At 37.8% G+C, this 25,318-nt stretch overlaps 1 long non-coding RNA gene across 1 annotated transcript; it reads right to left on the reverse strand.

Moving 5' to 3' along the window:
* Nucleotides 1-24,008: 24,008 nt before the first annotated feature.
* On the reverse strand, nt 24,009-24,581 carry LOC140136582 (uncharacterized). Its single transcript, XR_011856697.1, has 2 exons — nt 24,471-24,581; nt 24,009-24,409 (listed from the first exon to the last, which is right to left on the reverse strand). It is a non-coding gene; the product is annotated as an uncharacterized lncRNA (long non-coding RNA).
* Between the last annotated feature and the right edge of the window lie 737 nt (nt 24,582-25,318).

Here is a 25,318-nt window from a genome sequence, read left to right on the forward strand (position 1 = left end):
AGGTAGGCCTATATCGGCTGATTATAAATATAAATCTGTCGATGAAATTCATGAAAAAGATTGGATATCACACAAGGATATTGATTTATCATGCAAATGGTTAATATTAATATATTCCGTGTATTAAACATGTTAAATGGGCAATGGCAATTTTGGTAACCATAGCAATACCACTCGATATAATTGATATTTCATGTCATGGACGTGACCCGCAACCCATTTATACAAATTATAATAGGCCTATCATTATTTATATTATACCTGTTGCAGCGTACATACGGATGGTAAAATTGGGATGGGGATTTTTTTTTTTAAACGGGCGCGGGAATTTCTCGGGGGGCATTATTGTGCAGGTAGTAACGAGGGGGGGCGAATTTTGGCGCACATTGCCAGGGAACATTAATATTAAACGCACATTCTTCTAGCAGGCCAATGCTCAGTTGTAAAGGCTATACATGAAATTAAATATTCGTTCACGTCCCCCAAGTTCCTGGAAGAGGGAGGCTAAATTGATAAACTACAGCAGTTTGCACGTAAACATGGTAAAATTGACATTGCGAGCAGTTTTCAGCATCTACCAGGAAATGGATGAAGCTCTTTTTTATTTTTGTTTATGGGAGGTTAGACCGTTAAGAGTTCCACAAAAAGACTTTGCAAGTGATATGACGAATAAACTTGTTTTTATCAGGATTAACATTTCACTAAAGTAAAATCTAATATGAAAATGGAAAAATAACAAAAATATGGAGCCCAGACAATGAAGAGGGTCGAGTGAGGCGGACGTGAAACAGATTAATTTTTTTATTTGGCCTTACAGGTCGTTAGTCCGAATGATCTCTGGTCCACAATACTTAACAACTTTAACCCTTATGTTTCCCTTACCCTAAACTTCATCCGACACTAACCTACAACCTAACCTATAAGCCATCCTAAACTTAACAGTATAGTTTACAGTACCCCTGGCTCTAATCCTAACTCTGAAACTGACCCTAGCCTAACTCTATCCCTACCCTAATCCTATCCCTGAACCCTTATCCTAACCTTAGGCCGTATAAAAATAAAGTCTTGGTTCTCGTCGTCAGAGGAATTTTCATGAATTGTAAAAGGTAGGCCTGTCAGCTGCCTATATATTGAGTGTTATCTTTTTTGATTACTCCAAAGAAAAGAGAGTGTGGTTTGCGGGGGCCCTGAAAAAAATGACCACAAATTTTCCTGGAAAAATTGAGTTTATATGCTTTTCTATGGGGTTGACCTATAATTTTCATGTCAAAAAGGGGGCCCTGAAATTTTCGAGGTCTGTAAAGGGGGGCCGACAAATTTTCGCGATAAAATTTTGTTGCATCAGGGCCCCCTTACAAGTGTTTGCGAACGGTCCCTTATTTCTAGGACTTATAAATGTACTCTGTTCAAGCGTAATATTTTTGGAGAAGTTCCATAATTTATAAGCCTGCATGCTGTCGGCATATCAATATCGTAGAGCTTCATGGTAAAGAGGCGAGCTGGTGCATGATGTACTGTACAGAGGAGACATTTCCTACACAAGTGGGCTCATTGGGCATTCCCCAGGGCATTCCCATAACCCCCTCCCCACAAACCCCCACCACACACACACCCCACACCACCACCACTACACAAGTGGTCTCCTTGGGCTTTCCCATAACCCCCCCCGGCCCCGCCGCCACCACCACCACCACCACCACCACCACCACCAGAGCTTCCCCTTAATGCCCAATAGATTCGTATCTGCCATAACATTTTTTACAAAAACCTGCCTGATATGTAAGACCACCGATTTCCTCTAAAACCAATTCTTCAAGATTAATAATAGGCCAATGACAATCGAATAATGGATCCATGTTGGCAAATGGTTAATTAACTAAAAGGAAATGCATTACTCTTTCCTACATATAATATGAGTCATGAAGTATATTATACTCAAATGATACCATACAAGGCACTACATTATCCTTAATCGTCAATGCATTGTTGTTGTTTTTTATTTGATTCTAAATGTTTCAATTCGCTTATCATTCCGATTTTTGAGAAAGAGCAATTTGTCACGATGATGGTAATTATTTTAATGATATTTAATGCTCCCATTTTGCAAGTGATTTGCAGGAATAAGCCTATCACTAGGCTTAGACCTCCTGAAAGTATCTCATTTAAATACTTCAAACCTCTTATTCAATTTGATCGTTTAGAAGTTTGGAAATAGTACCAGTTTACACGTTTTTTCAGCCACTTTCGTGATGTGCCTTATATTACGCCCGTGGGCTAGACACCGAGCGGCTTATTGGCTACAAATTACGGTACCGTACCGCGGTAATGAAGTTGTGAATGAACATTTCATTTCAGTTATATTATGTAGGCCTTTCAATGATTTCCAGCATTTCTTTTCCCACAAAAGCTCACAAAATATACGTAAACTTGATGATATGATAATTTCATGTAGGCCTATATAGCCTCTATAGTTTAGACGGGATTTCCGAAGAACAAAACAAAAACGCAACTTGAAAAGGAAGTCCTGAAAATGGAGTGAATACGCAAGGCTAAGGGGCTGTACAACAATTAGGAGCCCTGGTGGAGGGTAAAATTGTGGGGGGGGCAAAAAATATTTGGCGAGCCGAAAAAGGGGATGGGGGAAAGTAATTTTTGGCCAGCCGAGAGGAGGGCAGGCGAGATTTGGCACACATTCATGGGCGCCTTTTAAATAAAAACGCTCTAAAAAGACTTAGGAAAACAGTATGGAAACGCTTTAATATGCAAATTTTCTTGCTCGCTGCGCTCGCAACATACTAATAGTAATCTAGACCATTTAAGGTTTGCAAATTGGGAGCCCAACATTTGGCATGTGAAAAGGTGGGGGCAAAGATTTTTTGGCGGGCCGAGAGGGGCAAGCGATTTTTGACAGGCCGAGAAGGGGTGGGGGGGCAAGCATTGTCCGAACATGTTTTCAGAAACGGGCTTTACTACTACAAAAATGTTCACATTGATCATGTTGATTTATTCTGATTGGCCTTACAGCAGGCCTACAGCATGATCGTGTGACATTATAGTATATGGGTATAGTGTGAAAAGTTACAAAAATTTGGATATTCTACACACTAGGGTGGTCCAAAAACATTTTTGAAAGCTTTCCCACAAATATGTTTCAAGGTATATCGTTACGTCTTCTTTAAGTCTATATTCATATGTGATGCCAAAATCATGCGCGTATTTTGGGGGGCTTTGGGGCGCCAGCCCCCCGGGGTAAAAGCTGGGGGCGGCCAAAACGAAGGGGCGGCGGACGAAGAAGGGGCGGCAAACGAAGGGGCGGCGGAAGAAGAAGGGGCAGCAAAAGAATTAGTAAAGAAAAAGGGGCGGAAAAAATTTGAAAAGTATAAAAAATTTGTACTATACATCAAAATGTGTTGCTTTAAGGGCGCTAGCGTTTAAAATCCTTTTTGGGGGGGGGCGCTAGCGTTTAAAAAATTTTCTTCTTTTTTTTTTTTTGCTCTTCACTTTTTCAAACGACCGAAAAAAAATTGGGGCAACCTTTTCGGGCTGTTGAGGAAAGGGCGGCAAAATTGAATTTTTCTTCAGCCCCCGGGGTCACGAGCGACCACGGTACGCCACTGAAAATGGTGGGGAAAAAGCTGAAGTAAAGAAATATTGCCAGTATCATTGCAGAAAGTCAAAATCCAGTAATTTTTGTCCACACATATTTAAAGCATAACATTAGCTACATAATATATTTGTGCTTATTTGAATGGGACTTCAACTGCTTTGCCAACATTGCTGTTTTCCTTGTTTTTGCCAAGATTTTTCATTTCAAAAATACCCAATGACACTTTTAATGATTTCTTTCACTTTCAAACAATTTATTCTCAATTTAAATGTTTTAAAGGATATCTCCCAATAACCCTTTAATATGAGACGTGAATGTTTACACGTACGCACCTTGTCTAGGGTAAATAAGTGTGGACTTTCACCCCTCAAAAGTGAAATATTTGAGCCTGTTTGTACAAAGAAAAAAAGGCTTAGGCTAACATGTTAAAAGAATCCCTCAAAAGAGGAAATTTCGCTATTCTATTTAAAGTTAAAGGGGTGTATGAATTTCAAAATGGAATAGCCCAATTTGTGGGTCTGGTTTTACTGCCGTTTTACTGTTGGAAGTTTATTGTCTTTTCAGGAATATTGTATGTCATCATTGCCAGTGGCGTAACTAGGGGAGGGGGAAACGTGCCCCGGGCGCCACTCTTAAGGGGCGCCAAATTGACCAATTAGCAATTCAGCATCGATTCTGCGCCCCTCCAAGCATTTCAGCACAAAATCAATTGAAAGAACATTTTAAAACCGACTATTGAACTTCTAGTAACCAAAATTAATTAGTGGTAGGCCTTATTTGACCAAAATTTCGTTTCAAGAATTGGGGGTGGGGTGGGCATTATTCTTAGCCCTGGGCGCCACAACCCCTACCTACGCCACTGCCCGCGTCTAAGATATTCTCGGGGGGGGGGGGCAATTTTATTACCAACCCTAGTTACGCCACTGATCATTGCACCATGCATGATTTTCTTTTATTTGTACAGCAGCATGCAGCAGCAGCCTACCAAAAAGAAGTTACTTTTCCTACAAGCAGGAAAGTTTCCTGGGAAGACCTCAAGACGGTGACCAGCCAGTGTAAATCGAAATGTTTTGAGAAAGATGTGTGCCATTTGTAACCATGAAGGTTCTGGACATGTTGGGTGTGTTTACTGTATTCAAGTGGATTGTTTCGTTTTAAAATGTATTAAAACATATATATTTTAGAATATAAATGATACTTTGATATTATGTTTATTCAAGTGTGTTATTGTTTAATTTTTGAGTAGAAATTGCCTATATCTTTATTACTGGATAGTTGAGAATGAAACACCTCATACACGTATAAGAGAAGAATGTTACAATGGAACACTTAGATTTCCAGTGCAGTCCCTCCTGCAGCTGCTGTACATTGCAAATCCACATGTAGGCCTAACTGTAAAAGACAGATAACAGAAATGACAGAAAAGTTTGGAGTTATGAATTAGTGAGTTGATAGGAAGCTGTGGGTGGTTGATGTTAAGGGTGCATGTTCCCATTAATTGATAGTTTGTTGGATTCCCAGCAGTGGGTGTGGTTACCATCCAGTACCGAAAATGGTTAAGGTCACTTTAAGGTAATCTAAGTATAGAGTGTTGTATTGTCATCAAACTTGGTGGATGTGATCACCATCGAGTGCCGAAAATGATCAAAGTCATGTCAAGGTCAACCGATCCACAAGTATATAGATTGGCTTGCCCGCAACATGACCTTGATCATTTTTGGCATTCGATGGTGATAACATCCACCAAGGTTGATAACTATCCAACAAACCATCAATTAATGGGAACATATGCACCCTTAAACATTATCTCCAACATTTTAACTCCCACAGCTTCCAGAGATGAAAAGAAATTTGGCTGATGTGCATAATGCATGTTCAGGGACACTGCATGGATTTTCCATAGTCTGTCACCTAAATATTACAATGATTTTACCACTATGTTCAACTTTGAATATTTCCACGAAATATTTTAACATTTTCACTATTGTCGAAGCCGATAAAGCCACCTTAAAGGAGTATTTCCTGATCATAGCATCCTCTATTTATGTCATTTTCATTAGATATCCACGAAAAAACCTATTCCCAAAATTTCAGTTGATTCCGATTTTGCGTTCGCGAGTTATGCATGATTATGCGTATTACACTGCTCCATAGACAATGCGTGGTAATTTCGTTCTGGTGCACCAGAACGAAATTCAAATTTCACGATATCTTTGCTAAACGAATTAATCTGCAAGAAATATTTTGTACATAAACATTATGTAGCCAGAGGTTTCCAGTGATATAAAAATCTCAACTTTTTTTGAGAAAAGTGGGGGATGAGGCTGTGGATCACGAAATTTTAAACCTTTTAACACTTTAATACAATTTTTGTTACTTTATTGCTGAAGTGTGAAAATGAAGCCCAAATTTTTTGTAATGGAATTGTGTTAATAATTACAATCATGTTATGTGTTTAAAAAGTGTTGATCTAACATAAATAGTGTTTTAATATATTAACACTTTTAATAATTAGTAGGCCAAGGCCTATATATATTTAAAACCTTTTATAGTGCAGATTGCATGTCGCTATACTTGAATCAGGTCTGCGGTCCTAAAATATTAATGCAATTTCAATATACCATGAATACAATATGTAAGAGCTCCATGCTTATTAGGTTGATTGATGTATTCCAACTACACACGTAGGCCCTAATATAGTTTTAGAAGCTTTTAAGGGGGTACTACACCCCTCGATAAATTTGTGTCTATTTTTGCATTTTTCTCAAAAATTAATAACGCAGTGGTAACAAAAGTTATGTATATATAGGGCAAGGAATCCAATTACTACACTGGAATTTCAGTGACCCAAGACAAGCGGTTTGTTATTTATGATAAGAAATAAGGTACCGCTAGGATGTACCTCGTTTCCTATCATATATACTGAACCGCTTGTCTTGAGTCACTGAAATTTCAGTGTAGTAATTGGATTCCTTGCCCCAGTAATATGTATAACTTTTGTTACCAGTGTGTTATTATTTTTTGAGAAAAATGCAAAAATAGTCACAAATTTACCACAGGGGTGTAGTACCCCCTTAAGGTGGGTCATGAAGGAAGAATTGTGACGTATTCTTGATAGGAAATCAGAGCATGAGTTAAACATATCAAGAGAGTATAGTAGGGCAAAGTAGGCTACACTGAACAAAATAACTGAATAAAATAATCCGACATAATGTTCATAATTAATATGTCAATTTATATTTTCTTTGTTTCTATTTTTTGGTAACATTAATTAATAAAATGTTTAAATGCATGTTCAGCGTTCTTATTTTGCCTTGGAACATGGGCAAAGTGTTACCCACTCTCTAACTTGCATAATTAGCTAATTTGCATTTATGCTAATCAATTATGTAAATTAGACAATGGATAATATAATACATTAAAAACAATTCGGCCAAATTTCAAGGCAAAGTTCCCTAAATATTTGGCAATAATTCAAGTTAGCAAAATATTTGCAAAATTACCGTACATATTCATAAGCACTTTCAAGCCATGTTAGCTCATTAACTACGTTAATTATTTGTAAAAACAATAAGATTCAAAGAATTTTTTTTTTAACCGTACGTACCGGGATCATGAAAACTGTATGTTTAATTTGCTTCAACAAAAGCCATATTGATTAATGTACTTTTCCCTATACTCAATATGTTGAAAACATGCTTGGAGCATGACCCACCTTATTTATCTGTAAATTGATGCTTTTTATATGAAAATGGCATTATAATGTAAATTTTATTGATTGTTGAAGGCTGCTGTTGAATGCCCACATCATGGAAGATATTTCAAATGCAATTAACTGTTGAGCCTACTGATTTGAAATTATAACTGATACACTGTAGGCCTACAATTGAGTTTCATGAACTTTTGCAAATCCGTAGGTGGGTCTTTTGCTCATCCGGAACAATCATCTTTTAATACAAATCATCACCAATGTCATTGTCATATATAGATGTCTGCTAAGTACCTGTACAGCCAATTAGCCAAAAGCCGTGTATGAAAGACAAAATAAGACATTTTACATTAATCTGTAATTACTGACAGTATATAAATTAGCTGCACGTATCAAATTGGGCTTCAATTTTGTCAATAATGGTTGTTTCCTTGTTTTGTTTTGTTTTGCCCACATTTTTCGTTTCAGAAATACCTAATGCAATTTTAACGACTTATCCCCCGGGCTTATCCCTCACTTTTAAAGGATTTATACACAATTTTAATTTTTTCATACTTTCACTGGGATCACATCTATGGTATGTTGTTCTCTATTTTATATTCACATTAACATATCACTGGAAACTGATGGGTATACCGTCACTTTGACAGAGTGTGCTGATTTTTCAGCCTGTAATTTTTACCCAGTATTTAATACAGTAGGCCTACCTAATACCATAGATTTTAAATACCGTATATGAATACTGTAGCCTTTTCCCCACCAAGTCACTATAAGAAAAGAACTGTAATATTAGCTTCAAAAATGTTACCCTGGGAAAAAAATGTGCAATAAATCCAGTAATATACAAGAAACTTGCGCAATGTATGCTCAATGGTGTTTTTTTTAAATGTAGGGCACACCTACATCCAGGATCTACTTTAAGGTGGTATTTGAGGCATATTCTAGAAATTAGCAAATGCTCTGAGCATGTTTTAATCAAGATTAATTGAGTAGGGCAAAGTACACTGATCAATATGCTTTTGTTTGAAGCAAATCGGACATAGGCCTACGGTTTCCATAACATTAATTTATATTTTCTTTGTATCCTATTGTTTCAATAATCAATATAGTTAATGAGCTAAAATCAATGAAAAGCCTCATTTTAATATGTAATTTTGCCAATATTTTGCTAAATATAAATGCATTAATGTTCATGGTACTTTTATTTTGCATAAGTTTGCCTTGAAATTTGGTCAGTATTTCTAAAATGTTCTAATGAATTATAATCTAGCCGCCCTCTAATTTGCATAATTAACGAGCTAATTTGCTTAATTAACTAATTATGCAAATTAGGGTGGCTAGCTAATTAATTAGCTATATAGCTAAGCCTAATTAGACCAAGTTTGAAACCAATATTCTATTAAATAAAAAATATTAAGAACATTAATGCATTGTTTTTGGCAAAAAATACATATTAATGAGCGATGTCATGCATAATATAGCTCATTAACTGTATTGATTGATAAAAACAATACAAAGAAATTTAAAATGTGTGTATTTAGACTTATTAAGAGAACCGTATGTTCGATTAGCTTCAAACAAAACAAAAGGCGTATTGATCAGTGTTCTTTGCCCTATACTCAATTTATAGCATGTTCAAAATATGCATAGAGCCCTTCCAAAATGCCTAAAACACCACCTTAAATGTATAAAATGAAAGTAAACGCAGTAGGGTCTACAGGTCCTGTAGGCTTTAATATTTTTGTAGCCTTTAATGACCCTGCTCATGAGTGTACATGCCATACATGCAGCTCTTGAACTTCCAACCTGAACATCATGGTGTGATGGCTGTATCATCACCAACCATTGAATTGTACTATGATTGAATATCGGGCACATGGGTATAGGGCATATCGAGCATATTTCTTGCTGAGGATGATGAACTTGGCTTTCACTTTGAAAATTGTCTGCAATAACAGCGATTTGATCTATCAGTAGATCAGTATCGAGCTGATATTATGTTCAAACAGGGAAGTGCCAGGTGACACTCCCGGGGGGGGGGGGCACTCCAACTTTGGAGGGGACGCGTATGTAGGGCTGTTAAGACCCCCTTTTTCAGCATCGCTGTCACCCAAAGACCCCATATTTTTTTACCAACACATGCTCTGTCACCCGAAGACCCCTTATTTTTCCATTTGATCTGTCACCCAAAGACCCTTACAAGTTCAATTTGAACAGCAACTTTCATTTATCACTGATTTTGTTACTTATTTTGAAAAAACAAAGAAATTTGAAGCCATTTAGAACTAGAAATTCGATTTTCGAGGTTTCTGTAGAGCTTTTTCGGCTCTCACCCAAAGATTCCATTAAAAAAAAGGTCATGTTCTCACCCAATGACCCCATATTTTTTACATTTTGCTCTCACCGAATGCCCAAAATCATGCTCTCACCCAATGACCCAATATTTTTTACATTTTGCTCTCACCGAATGCCCCTGGGTGCGAAAGTGCCAGCCCTACACCTATATCCATTTCAAATTGGAGTGCCCCCCCCCCCCCGGGGTGACACTTCCCTGGTTCAAATATGTAGCCTATATCATGATGTACACGTAAACGTGCAGTGCATTCTCATGTGCACGTATACGTAAGCCAGCTTCCATCATTTGGACTCCTAGATTTAGTTCCCAACAGGAACTAAAAGTTCACAATGAAGAGCAATGAACTTCCTTTTTGCTGAATTTGTTATCAAGTCACGGAACAAAAAGTAAGGACTGATCTATAACCACAGGGCAAATGTGTCTGAATCAAGTTCATTTAACACTATGGGGTCAAAACCAAAAATACCTGTGATGGAATTGGACATAAACATTGTTGTTATTTAATTAGTGCTGTAGTAGAGTCCATCTTTATCCGAGTCCCAGGTGTCCGAGACCCGAGTCCATGTCCTTCCCCCCTCCCCCCGGGACTCGACTTTAGAAGTGACGCACGGATGTGTGGACAGCAGTTCGAAACTAGGGGTCTTTCGATGAGAACCTACACACCGAAAAAGAGGGTCTTTCAGTGAGAAGGCCCCAAAAAGGGCGGTCTTTCCGTGAGACTGGGAAAATTTTTGATAAGTGTAACCTATATTATTTTGTTTAGTGGGATTTACCTAGATGTATCATGTAATACTGAGGAAATTGAACTTCGGGTTAAATATGTCTGCAAATATTTCTACACAGCGTACACGGGACTGCGTGGGAAATGGGAATGCACCTTTAAGATGCAATAAATGGTGTGATGTGGTACCATGAAACTTTCCAACTTCCTTGTTAAAAGTTCAACATAAAGCCCAGGGTATAAACATGATAAAGGCTGAACAAAAAAAAAGGGTATTAGGGATGAAATGGTAAACCCTGCATGCGGTATGCATTATTTGTTAGTTACAAAATAAAGACTATGCATTATGCGAGATTATTCCTTGTACTTGGGTTGGGACTGGTGGGGGAAAAGACACACGACAGGTGAGGTAAGCCACGAAAAAAATCCTGTGAAAGGCATGAAAATGCACCAAAGAATCAAACCAGAACAAACCCAGGATATTTCCTGAAAACTTACATCTCTGGTACAAAGTTAATAACCACCAGCCCCCTGCCATTATGCAAGAAAATGATTTGGTCCTCAAAAAAACATTTCAAAAATCTCTGCTTTAGAATGAAAAGGTACAGCACAAAATCACAAGTTTTACTCCAAATTAAGGCTTGTTATTCCGTAGGGTCATTACTCCGAATTTAAAATGAAGCTTGTTATTCCGAAGGGTCATTTCTCCGAATTTAAAATGAGACTCGTTATTCCGAAGAGTCATTATTCTAATTCATTATTCCGAAGGGTTATTACTCCGAACTGTCGTTCGGAATAACGACCCTTAACATAAATTCAGAGTAATGACCCTTTGGAATAATGAGCCTTCACAATAACGTACCCTGTTGTAAATTCCGTTCAGTAAGGTTCATTATTCCAAAGGGTCATTACTCCGAATTTACGTTAAGGGTCCTTATTCCGAAGAACCGTTATTCCGAAATTCAGAGGAACAACCCTTCGGAATAACGAACCTTAATGTAACTTCGGAGTAATGACCCTTCAGAATAACGAGCCTCATTTTAAATTCGGAGTAATGCCCCTTCAGAATAAAGACCCTTCAGAATAATGACCCTTAACGTAAATTCGGAGTAATTACCCTTTGGAATAACGAACCTTGTTGTAAATTCCATTCAGTAAGGTTCATTACTCCAAATTTACGTTAAGGGTCGTTATTCCGAAGGACCGTTATTCTGAAATTTAGAGTAACAACCTTTTGGAATAACGAACCTCAATGTAAATTCGGAGTAATGCCCTTCAGAATAATGAACCTTTGTAAATTCCATTCAGTAAGGTTCATTATTCCAAAGGGTCATTACTCCGAAATTAATGTAATGACCCTTCAGAATAACGAGCCTCATTTTACATTCGGAGTAATGACATCTCTGGTACAAAGTTAATAACCACCAGCCCCTGCCATTATGCAAGAAAATGATTTGGTCCTCAAAAACATTTATCAAAAATCTATGCTTTAGAATGAAAAGGTACTGCATAAAATCACAAGTTTTACTCCATATTAAGGCTCGTTATTCCGTAGGGTCATTACTCCGAATTTAAAATGAGGCTTGGTATTCCGAAGGGTCATTTCTCCGAATTTAAAATGAGACTCGTTATTTCGAAGGGTCATTACTCCAAATTTACATTTAAGGTTCATTATTCCGAAGGTTGTTACGCCGAACGGTCCTTCAGAATAACGACCCTTAACATAAATTCAGAGTAATGACCCTTTGGAATAATGAGCCTTCAGAATAACGAACCTCGTTGTAAATTCCATTCAGTAAGGTTTATTATTCCAATTTACGTTAAGGGTCGTTATTCCGAAGGACCGTTATTCCGAAATTCAGAGGAACAACCCTTCGGAATAACAAACCTTAATGTAAATTTGGAGTAATGCAGGGACTGATTTTTGAGGAGAGCTAGAGCAATCGCTCTCTACTGCTCTCCTTAAATCTGATATAAGAGAGTGATTTTTACTTCTCCTTAGTTGACCATTCTCTCATTTGCATTCTATTGTACAAATGCTCTAAACAGCTCTCCTTGAAGGCTCCAGAAGAGCTATTTAATGCTCTCGTGCAAATTTCAAAGGACAGTCCCTGGTAAGGATGACCCTTCAGAATAATGAGCCTCATTTTACATTCGGAGTAATGACCCTTCGGAATAACGAGCCTCATTTTAAATTTGGAGTAATGACTCTTTGGAGTAATGATCCTTTGGAATAACAAACCTTCGGATTAATGAACCTTATTTTAAATTCGGAGTAATGACCCTTCGGAATAACGACCTTTCAGAATACTGACCCTTTATGTAAATTCGGAGTAATGACCCTTCGGAATAACAAACCATCGGATTAATGACCCTTTGGAATAATGAACCTTATTTTAAATTTGGAGTAATGACCCTTCGGAATAATGCCCCTTAAAACGTAAATTTGGAGTAATGACCCTTCGGAATAACGACCCTTCAGAATAATGACCCTTAACGTCAATTCGGAGTAGTGACCCTTGGAGTAATGACCCTTCGGAATAACGAACCTTCAGATTAATGACCCTTCGGAATACATGTAATGACCCTTATTTTAAATTCGGAGTAATGACCCTTTGGAGTAAAGACCCTTCGGAATAACGAACCTTTCGATTAATGACCCTTCGGAATAATGACCCTTATTTTAAATTCGAGTAATGATCCTTCGAATAACGAACCTTAATGTAAATTGAGTAATGACCCTTGAATAATGAACCTTTGCAAATTCCATTCATTAAAGTTCATTATTCCAAAGGGTCATTACTCCGAATTTACGTTAAGGTTCGTTATTTCGAAACTCACGAGTAATGACCCTTCGGAATAACAAGCCTCGTTTTAAATTTGGAGCAATGACCCTTCGGAATAACGAACCTTGTTGTAAATTCCATTCAGTAAGGTTCATTATTCCAAAGGGTCATTACTCCGAATTTATGTTAAGGGATGTTATTCCGAAGGATCGTTATTCCGAAATAACGAACCTCCGAAATAACGAACCTTCGGATTAATGACCCTTCGGAGTTCGGAATAATGAACCTTATTTTAACTTCGGAGTAATGACCCTTCAGAATAATAACCCTTAACGTAAATTCGGAGCAATGACCCTTCGGAATAACGAACCTTGTTGTAAATTCCATTCAGTAAGGTTCAATATTCCAAAGGGTAATTACTCCGAATTTACCTTAAGGGATGTTATTCTGAAGAATCGTTATTCCAAAATTCAGAGTAACGACCCTTCGGAATAACAAACCTGAATGTAAATTTGGAGTAATGACCCTTCGGAATAACGAGCCTCATTATAAATTTGGAGTAATGACCATTCAGAATAACAAGCCGTATTTTTAATTTGGAGTAATGACCCTTCGGAATAACAAACCTCATTTTAAATTTGGCGTAATGACCCTTCGGTATAATACGAAGATTCTACGCCAAAGACAAACTGTGTGAAAATCTAAAAAAATTAAATCTTTGCAACTTGGTTTTTTTTCCAATTGTGGTGAAATTTAATTTATTGTATCAAATTCAAATATGTTCACAATAAAAGGCCTAAAAAAGAAATGCTGTATTGCCCTTAAAAAAGCTCCAAGTCAGGGTTGGTCAATCTGCTTTTTATTTGTTAATATTTTGCCACAAAAAATACAAGTTCACTACCAATTATGATGGTAAATACTTTTATCAGAGTTGTGGTGGTGGTAACGAATTACAAACAGGCAAAATATTTTATACCAAGTATATGAATATGAAAAAAACCAACACAACCCTATTTTGATCCGATTTTCTGTTAAAAGGGGCAATACTAATTCTTTTTTAGACCTACTTTCATCAGTCTACAAAGATCAAAATTAACAATTCTTTATGGTACAAACAAATGCGTAGATATGCTACTACCTACATGTACGTGTAATACTACCCTGCTTTTATGAAATTTCAAAATACAGATCAGCCTCAAAGTCAATAAACCAACCAAGTAAGAAAATAAACATAACTTCTGGTGTTGAATTTCAACAAAAATAGTACTTATTAAAATTACGTAGAAAATGTATTTTTAGGCCTACATTTTGATACCTGGGATGTGTGTGACCTAATAATTTGTTCATCTCGGCAAGATTTTTGTTATGAAGCACCTGAAAGGGAACCTAAAATGTATAAATCTACATCATGTAGGCTAACATACACATACAGTCAAGAAAAGGTACTCTAGAAACAATACATTTTACCATACATTGTACATTCTTCAAAAGAGTATTTACATTACAAGACTGGATTCATGTCACAAATAAATTTTGGCTCTTGGAACTTTTGAAATTTTCTTGATGCAAAATACAAAAATTCAAATTGTCAAAAGGGTTTTTTTGGTGGGCAACTGCTATATTATGCAAAGATACATACCACAGAAGATGACACACAGTAGGTCGATCAACACAGAATAAACTGAATTGTTGATTACCAGTTTATTTTAAAAATAAACACACCATGTCTTCTGGATGTGATCATGATTGTGAGTTAGTGGTAATAGGCCTACTGTTCAAGGCATTAGCCAGAGGGGTGTCCAGGTGTCAAAATTCTGATTTTTATAATGGAGTGAATAGGAAGTGGACCCCCTGATTTTGTACAATAAGGTATTTTTGACCATTTTGGACACCCTAAAGACACCCCTCTGGCTAATGCCTTGCTACTGTTGAGATCCCATATTGGTTTATCTTTAGTTAGCGTATAATAATCTTGCACGCCACTAACCCAAACTATTTTGCAGGATTGCGGGTACAAACGTACACAAAAGCATTGGCGGCACTGGAGTATATGTGATTTTTCAAAGTTTTTTAAGACAGGACCATGTATATACATGTATAGCATAGCAAGGTTGAAAAATGTGGGGTGGCCAAATAGACATGTACACACGCCAAAATTTGAAATAATAATGTATAAAAACCATTTAATAAATTTCTGAGAAAGTTGGGTGGCCCTGGCCACCCTGTTTGCTATGGCCCTGCTTTAAGATCCTGCTAGGATCAAAAGCTCAGGCCCTTTTAAAAGTTAAAATTTTCCTGAACAGGCTATCTGTTGCAGATACAGTTTCAAATGTTAAAATTTTCCTGAACAGGCTATCTGTTGCAGATACAGTTTCAAACGGCTTTTTTTTTTTATTGAGAATGTGATTTTGAACTTTCTTGTGCATAAAAGGAATGTGTTGATTTGATGTGCATTTCCTTTTAAAATCTGAACAAAATTTGATGATCTATGAATTATAATTTGTTTCTAGTAGTACTGACATTGTACAAAATGTATAATTATTGAAAAAATGTAAACAACTGGTTTTTGAAGATAAATCTAAAGTGTATAAAAGTCAGCCATTTTGTTTTGGAATTTGGATAGAACTTCCAAGTAACAACAGAGAGAATTCAATTCATTTAGTGTCAGGCACCTTATCGGAATGTGGATTAAAAATAAGGCACACCTATCGATAAAACTAAAAATAAATAGAATTCTTTGGTCACAGCTACAAGTACATACCGGGTACTGTGTATTTACCCGTCTCCACAAAATAGTAGACAAGGTGCCTTTACACTAATCTATTGAGCCTTTGTGTTTTGGGGTGTTTTTTTTCAAGAAACAATGCTGTTACATGGCAAGAACATTCAATGTTGGATTACTCCATGTAATTTTACACAAAATTAGGGTTTATAATTAGTTACCGACTCGATATTGAATTGCACTGCTGCAGTACTGTTTAAACACTTACAACATGTGTACTATACATTGGCTTAGGAAGATTTTCAACATTGGAGGGGCTGAAATTTAAAAATTCGGAAGTCAGAACATTTTGCAAAATATAGGTCACAAACACCCATTTTCCCTCTATTTTATCACAATTTTTTACTCCCCCCAGTTCCTAAGCCAATGCTACATCAAATTCCAATTTACAGAACATTCTTTCAACCCCCATCAGCCCTTGTTATTCTTGTTTCAGCCTCTAATCATCATAATATTTAAATAAACATTAAACACCCAGACATTTTTTTAGTAAGTACTTTGTTACGATTTTTCCCAGTCTTTTAGTGTGCAAATTTGTCCACAATTATAACAGCTGGTGTGAACATGTGCATCCTCTTCAGTATGGTAATGATTTCAGTTAAAATCAGTCAACCAGTTCATGTTGAGGTCTAACAAAGCGAAGATTCGTGTTATCACTGCATACATGCATATCTTGATTCACACCATTTGTTTCCTGTTCAAAATGCATTGGATGATGTATATATCCAGGTCCAGGAAGACAGTTCAATCTGGAAACAACCACAATATTAAAGCTGGATTGATGAATGATGATGCATTGTTAATGAGTCTCTGATTAAATTTGGGGTCATGGTCAATTCCCAGCTGAGCTGAAGCGTTATTAGCAAACTGATCAATGCAAGTGCTGAATCAATTATTCACAGGATTTGTTTACAATGTATGAAATTTATGGCATTTTCTATTCCAACAATGCATGCAATGAAGCATACACTACTCCACTGATGAAACAGTACTGTACACCTTCACTTTTATGGGTGTTGGTCCATTGAATTGAATGTAGTCTTGTTTTTGTATGCTGTTCTCTGAAGCATAAATGTTGTGTTGCTGCATGCTGTGCTTCGATTCGATAAAAAAACGGTGAACCTCAAGTGTTGAATTCTTGTACAGTTCAAATTGCGATAAATGTCAGTGACTGATGAATTGTCCACAGAAAAGTTTATAATATATTGTAGTTTATAGATCCCTTTCCCAGTTGAAAGTATTCTAAAGAAATTCCGAAAGTAAACAAATGAAGTTTAATAAAACATCCTGATGATGAGCTCGTATTTACAGAAAACGCCCAGAGACTCCTTGAGTATTAAAATGAGAGTCAAAGATGGCGGTAAGATTTACATGTTTATGTGCGGGCGATTGATTCTCCTGCTCCCAAAGGTGTAGAAACTGACATCTCCAGACCTTCTTGCATAACGGCACAAAAACCACAGCAGCATATAAAAAACAAATCTGAGATGAGACTACCGTCGATCCCCTTGGCTTCTCTCACTTTCCCTCGTGTGACAATCAAGGCGTAGATATTCAGCAATGGCACAATCAGTACCAGACCACACAGCAAACAATCATCACCAACTGCTTCGGCAATTTTCCCATGTGTATAACAAGGAACGATGTATGTGAAGATGCACATCCCGATGTTGTTAAAACATCCACAGATTCCATTTGACCAATCACCCATCTTGGATACTTTCAAGTTCCTCAAGCTTTCGCTGAAACAAGATGAAGAAATTACACGAGCGTTGCCTGATTGCCGATGTCAATATCAATATGCTATCGAAAATTAAAGTATGCAGCCGCGCCTATTGTGAGTGTACGTGTGAAAGGATTCATGCACGGTTCATGCACAATATCAATATACAACAATACACACAGTACGGTACAGCTTCATTCATGCCACATGCCACGGGGATCCGTAAAATCCACCATTCACAGCAGGCCTTTCATTATGTACCATAATCAAAATGATAATATCCTGCATAAATTATTCCATATATGGTAAATCAGATATTCTCTGGGCAAATTCAGCAAACGCTTTCCACGTATCCGGGCCACGTATTCATGATATTCAGATTTTAATGTTATATGAATATTATTTTGATTTGTTGTTGTTTGTTTGGGTATTGCACGTTAGGCTTTATTGTTTGTATAAAAATCACTTGATTTTGAGAATACAATGTAATTTGAAAGTAGGCCGGCCTACATTGAAGGTCGTTGAATTTAGCATTAGGCCTAATTAAAAAAAACCTAGAGTATCACAAAAAGTCTTGCAAGTGACTCATGTGTTCTAAATTAATTTTAATTAAGTATTCCAAAGTCTAAAAACAATTTGAAAAATCTTTTTAAAAAAAATAAATAGGCCTAAATAAAAATCTGACAAATCCCAGAAATCAATGATGGAGGGGACGAGAGCCAAAACATTAATTTATAACGGCCATAGGCCTAAGGATGGATTTTTTTTTAGGTTTCATTGTTTATTGATTTTTTTATTCATTTCAAAAGACAAACACAAATAAACAAATTAATTCAATCAACAAGAAAACACAAGAAGGCAGTAAGAAATGGGAAACGCACAAAGTTATGCAGTCACACTACCACCAAATGTCAATTTCAATATAAAACTGTAGGCCTACAGGAAAAACTTCAGAACTGCAGTGTGTTGAAATTGCTTTTAAAAGTTAACATGCTTTGAAAGTATTTGAAATCATCATGGATTTGTGAGCTCCAAGCCCCGCTCCAAGCGAATCATGAATATGAGTTTACCTCTCATACTGTCGAAATCACCAGATTGGTACTTTTTTTTTTAGAAGAACATGTTAGGGGCCTACTCAAAATAATGAAAATTTTGGCAAAGTGAAAATTTGATAACTTTTGATGCGGACAATCGGAAACTAATGATTCGTTTCCAATTAGCCACATTGGGAACTTGAACGAATAGGCCTATTAAAATTTATTGGGAGGGCGGGTTAGTGTAGTGGTCTCTGGTCTTCTCACTCGCTTCTCACCACTGTGGGCCGGGTTCAATTCCCCGCGGTGCCGCATGTGAGTTTGGTTGCCGATCCATGCTCGTCCTCGCAGGCTTTTTCCGGGTGCTCCGGTGCTTCTAAAATCGGACCTCTACCCATATCCCTGTCCCGACATATCTGGAGGCATCCCTTGAATTTAGTAGCCTCTGGGCACTATTGGGTTTAGCCTATCGGCCGAATGTTATAAATATATAATAAAAGTATTAAAAAAATTATTTTAGTAGAACAAAACAAACAGATATGGTTTACCAAAATGTAAGTCTCTTCTCTTTACAATAATTCTGAAGAGAGCCAGCTAGGCAATAGGACATAAATAATTATATAAAAGGTCGCTCAACTTTCAAAAGTTGACAATGATATTTACAGTTCTTCATCAACGGAGCCGATCATAGCTCATCTCAATCGCAATTGTTTCATGACTTTTAGGCCGTATAAAATTAATGTTTTGGTTCTCGTCCCCTCCCTCCTCATTTTCTGGGATTTGTCAGATTTTTTTTTTTTTTTAATTTTTCAATTATTTTAGACTTTGGAATGATTTATGAATTTTTTCATACATATAAATAAGTTTATTAGAGAACAAGGACCACTTCCAAGTCTTTTTGTGGTACTCTAGGGGTTTATCCTCAGAATCTCACATTTGAAAAAAAAAAAGTGCCTCATCGTTTCCTCAAGCACTGTTGGAAAAGACCGAAAACTACTGACAATGCTGATTTTACATTGAAAAAAAAAAAAAAAAAAAAAAAAAAAAAACCACCTCCCTCCCTCATCAATTCATGAAAATCCTCTGGACGAGAACCAAAATATTAATTTTATATGGCCTTAACTATAACGTTATTTAAACATGCGTGTTTAATTCTGTATTGCTTCTTCTTTTATTCTATCATGTATACAGTCATGTAGGCCTATAGTATTTTGGATCGACTGGCTGACTTTCTTATAATTATTTTCTTTCTTTTTATTTTATAATGCAAATTATCGAGCTATAGTCAAGTGATTCCTTGCCCTACCTGGGCTGGAGTAATCTTTGAGTCTGCTTTGCGCCCTCTGCATTATATTTATTTAAAGTTGGACTTTTTAGCAAATCGCGTGTTCATGTTCACGTTGACTATGTACAGGTGAATTGTATACAGTTCCATGAAAGTGGTGATGTGAAAGGCTTTTTTTTTTTTTTTTTAAAGAAGGAGTAACTATTTATACAATCATTCAAATGACTGGGTTCAGGTGTAACATGAACACCAAATGAAGTTGTATTACCCGGTACTTTTTTGAACCTTTAAACCTGACATGTGTTAAAGCTTTTGTTAACTTCAAATAAGTTGGGCATTGATTAAATTAAAAATTGAAACATTATTCGAACAAGTGTTTTTGTCTCAATTCACCCAACTGGAAAAAGATTTTCACACTGTAGCGATGTTAATGTTAGAATGACACCTGTTGGTGAAGATGAATTAGCAGCCACACACCTCTTGCTGTCTACTGAAGATAGCAGCCATACATCATTTGCTGTCTACTGAACATAGCAGACATACATCATTTGCTGTCTACTGAAGATAGCAGCCATATACCCTTGCTGTCTACTGAAGATAGCAGCCATATATCAATTGCTGTCTACTGAAGATAGCACCCATTATACACCCTTGCTGTCTACTGAAGATAGCAGCCATACGGTACATCATTTGCTGTCTACTGAAGATAGCAGCTATACATCATTTGCTGTCTGCTGAAGATATCAGCCATACATCTTTTGCTGTCTACTGAAGATAGCAGCCATACACCCTTGCTGTCTACTGAAGATAGCAGCCATACATCATTTGCTGTCTACTGAAGATAGCAGCCATACATCATTTGCTGTCTACTGAAGATAGCAGCCATACATCATTTGCTGTCTACTGAAGATATCAGCCATACATCATTTGCTGTCTACTGAAGATAGCAGCCACACACCTCTTGCTGTCTACTGAAGATAGCAGCTATACATCCTTTGCTGTCTACTGAAGATATCAGTCATACATCATTTGCTGTCTACTGAAGATATCAGCCATACATCATTTGCTGTCTACTGAAGATAGCAGCCATACATCATTTGCTGTCTACTGAAGATAGCAGCCATACACCCGTGCTGTCTACTGAAGATAGTAGCCGTACATCATTTGCTGTCTACTGAAGATAGCGGCCATATATCATTTGCTGTCTACTGAAGATAGCGGCCACACACCTCTTGTTGTCTAATGAAGATAGCAGCTATACATCATTTGCTGTCTACTGAAGATAGCAGCAATACATCATTTGCTGTCTACTGAAGATAGCAGCCATACATCATTTGCTGTCTACTGAAGATAGCAGCCATACATCATTTGCTGTCTACTGAAGATAGCAGCCATACATCATTTGCTGTCTACTGAAGATAGCAGCCATACATCCTTTGCTGTCTACTGAATATATCAGCCATACATCATTTGCTGTCTACTGAAGATATCAGCCATACATCATTTGCTGTCTACTGAAGATAGCAGCCATACATCATTTGCTGTCTACTGAAGATAGCAGCCATATATCATTTGCTGTTAGTCTACTGAAGATAGCAGCCACACATCTCTTGCTGTCTACTGAAGATAACAGCTATACATAATTTGCTGTCTACTGAAGATATCAGCCGTACATCATTTGCTGTCTACTGAAAAAATATATATACATCATTTGCTGTCTACTGAAGATATCAGCCATACATCAATTGCTGTCTACTGAAGATAGCAGCCATACACCCTTGCTGTCTACTGAAGATAGCAGCCATACATCCTTGCTGCTAATGAAGATAGCAGCCATACATCATTTGCTGTCTACTGAAGAGAGCAGCCATACATCATTTGCTGTCTACTGAAGATATTAGGTATACATCATTTGCTGTCTACTGAAGAGAGCAGCCATACATCATTTGCTGTCTACTGAAGATATCAGCCATACATCATTTGCTGTCTACTGAAGATATCAGCCATACAACATTTGCTGTCTACTGAAGATAGCAGCCATACACCCTTGCTGTCTACCGACGATAGCAGCCATACATCCTTGCTGCTAATGAAGATAGCAGCCATACATCATTTGCTGTCTACTGAAGATAGCAGTCATACATCATCTGCTGTCTACTGAAGATAGCAGCCATACATCATTTGCTGTCTACTGAAGATAGCAGCCATACATCATTTGCTGTCTACTGTAGATAGCAGCCATACATCATTTGCTGTCTACTGAAGATAGCAGCCATACATCATTTGCTGTCTACTGAAGATAGCAGCCACACACCTCTTGCTGTCTACTGAAGATAGCAGCTATACATCATTTGCTGTCTGCTGAAGATATCAGCCATACATTATTTGATGTCTACTGAAGATATCAGTCATACATCATTTGCTGTCTACTGAAGATAGCAGCCATACATCCTTGCTGTCTACTGAAGATAGCAGCTATACATCATTTGCTGTCTACTGAAGATATCAGCCATACATCATTTGCTGTCTACTGAAGATATCAGCCATACATCATTTGCTGTCTACTGAAGATAGCAGCCATACATCATTTGCTGTCTACTGATGATAGCAGCCTCACACCTCTCGCTGTCTACTGAAGATAGCAGCTATACATCATTTGCTGTCTACTGAAGATATCAGCCATACATTATTTGCTGTCTACTGAAGGTATCAGCCATACATCATTTGCTGTCTACTGAAGATAGCAGCAATACACCCGTGCTGGCTACTGAAGATATCAGCCATACATCATTTGCTCTCTACTGAAGATAGCAGCCACACACCCTTGATGTCTACTGAGCTAAAGATAGCAGCCATACATCCTTGCTGCTAATGAAGATAGTAACCATACATCCCTTTATGTCCACTGAAGATGAAGTAGCCGTAGGCCTACACCGCTTGTTTTCTACGGAAGATAGCAGTCATATACCCCTTTGATGTCTATATATATACTGAAGATAGCAACCATATACCCTTGCTGTCTATTAAAGATAGTAGCCACACACTTCTTGCTTGAATTAGCAGCCACACGCCTCTTGCTATCTACTGAAGATATCAGCCATGTATACGTCCCTTGCTATCTACTGAGGATAGCAGCCATACACCCTTGCTGTCTACTGAAGATAGCAGCCATACATCATTTGCTGTCTGCTGAAGTTATCAGCCATACATCATTTGCTGTCTACTGAAGATAACAGCCATACATCATTTTTTGTCTACTGGCTATCAGCCATACATCTCTTGCTGTCTACTGAAGATAGCAGCCATACATCATTTGCTGTCTACTGAAGATAACAGCCATACACCATTTGCTGTCTACTGAAGGTATCAGCCATACACCCGTGCTGTCTACTGAAGATAGCAGCCATACATTATTTGCTGTCTAGTGAAGATAGCAGCCATACACCCTTGCTGTCTACTGAAGATAGCAGCTATACATCATTTGCTGTCTACTGAAGATATCAGCCATACATCATTTGCTGTCTACTGAAGATATCAGCCATACATCATTTGCTGTCTACTGAAGATAGCAGCCATACATCATTTGCTGTCTACTGAAGATAGCAGCCATACACCCGTGCTGTCTACTGAAGATAGCAGCCGTACATCATTTGCTGTCTACTGAAGATAGCAGCCATACATCATTTGCTGTCTACTGAAGATAGCAGCCATATATCATTTGCTGTCTATAACACAAAGAGGTTGGCCCGACGTCGGGTATTGGTCGCCATGGACGGTGGCTGAACGTCGGCTCAGATGTCGGCTCAGATGTTGGGTATATGACCTGCCGACGAGGTCGGCCCGACTTCGGTTCGACCACCGGCCGACGTAATGCCGACTGCTTAAAAGCCGGTGCCGACCCTAACCCGACTTTAACAACGTCGGCCCGACCTTGGAACTACGTTGGACCAACCATTATCCAACGTCGATCCAACGATTGGCAAGTTGGCCCAATGAGACGAAAAATCATGAAAAAAAAATCAAAAATATTATTTAGTAGCGTATACTCTGCTTACACCGAGTCTTACACTTACCTACTCTCTATTTTACAACGAACACAAATTTCCTAGCTTCATTTACACAAGTCACTTACCTTAATGGACCTACCGGGATTCGAACCAGGGACCTTCGGTTTATAAATCTGGTGCTCTACCGATTGAGCTACCGAGGTATCTATATTTGATGAAGTGTTTTAAGTTAATATAAGCAATATTTTGATCAAATTTACTGTAAATATTGATAACATTTACTAAATTTGTTGATTTTTTTTCTTTATAAAGTAATATACATGTAAAAATAAAAAATTTGGTCAATGGATGGATTAATAACATTGGCCCAACATCAAAGATTTGATGAATTTCACCGACCTCAACCCGACGTCACCCCAAAGTCAGCGGGCCGACATTCACTTAGTGACGTAGGGCCGACCTCAACCCGACGTCGCCCCAAAGCAGCAGGCCGACGTTCACTTAGTGACGTAGGGCCGATGTCCGCCCGACTACTTCAGCAGGACCCCGACCCCTTGCCGACTTCGCCGACCAGTCGCCTACGTCGGGCCGACGGCATCGTGTTTACCGACCTCTTGTTGTCTACTGAAGATAGCAGCTATACATCATTTGCTGTCTACTGAAGATAGCAGCAACACATCATTTGCTGTCTACTGAAGATAGCAGCCATACATCATTTGCTGTCTACTGAAGATAGCAGCTATACATCATTTGCTGTCTACTGAAGATAGCAGCCATACATCATTTGCTGTCTACTGAAGATAGCAGCCATACATCATTTGCTGTCTACTGAAGATAGCAGCCATACATCATTTGCTGTCTACTGAAGATAGCAGCCACACACCTCTTGCTGTCTACTGAAGATAGCAGCTATACATCCTTTGCTGTCTACTGAAGATATCAGCCATACATCATTTGCTGTCTACTGAAGATATCAGCCATACATCATTTGCTGTCTACTGAAGATAGCAGCCATACATCATTTGCTGTCTACTGAAGATAGCAGCCATATATCATTTGCTGTCTACTGAAGATAGCAGCCACACACCTCTTGCTGTCTACTGAAGATAGCAGTTATACATAATTTGCTGTCTACTGAAGATATCAGCCGTACATTATTTGCTGTCTACTGAAAATATCTATACATCATTTGCCTGCTACTGAAGATATCAGCCATACATCATTTGCTGTCTACTGAAGATAGCAGCCATACACCCTTGCTGTCTACTGAAGATAGCAGCCATACATCCTTTGCTGCTAATGAAGATA

Source organism: Amphiura filiformis, chromosome 16 (genome assembly GCF_039555335.1).
Source record: "Amphiura filiformis chromosome 16, Afil_fr2py, whole genome shotgun sequence".
NCBI classification, from domain to species: domain Eukaryota; kingdom Metazoa; phylum Echinodermata; class Ophiuroidea; order Amphilepidida; family Amphiuridae; genus Amphiura; species Amphiura filiformis.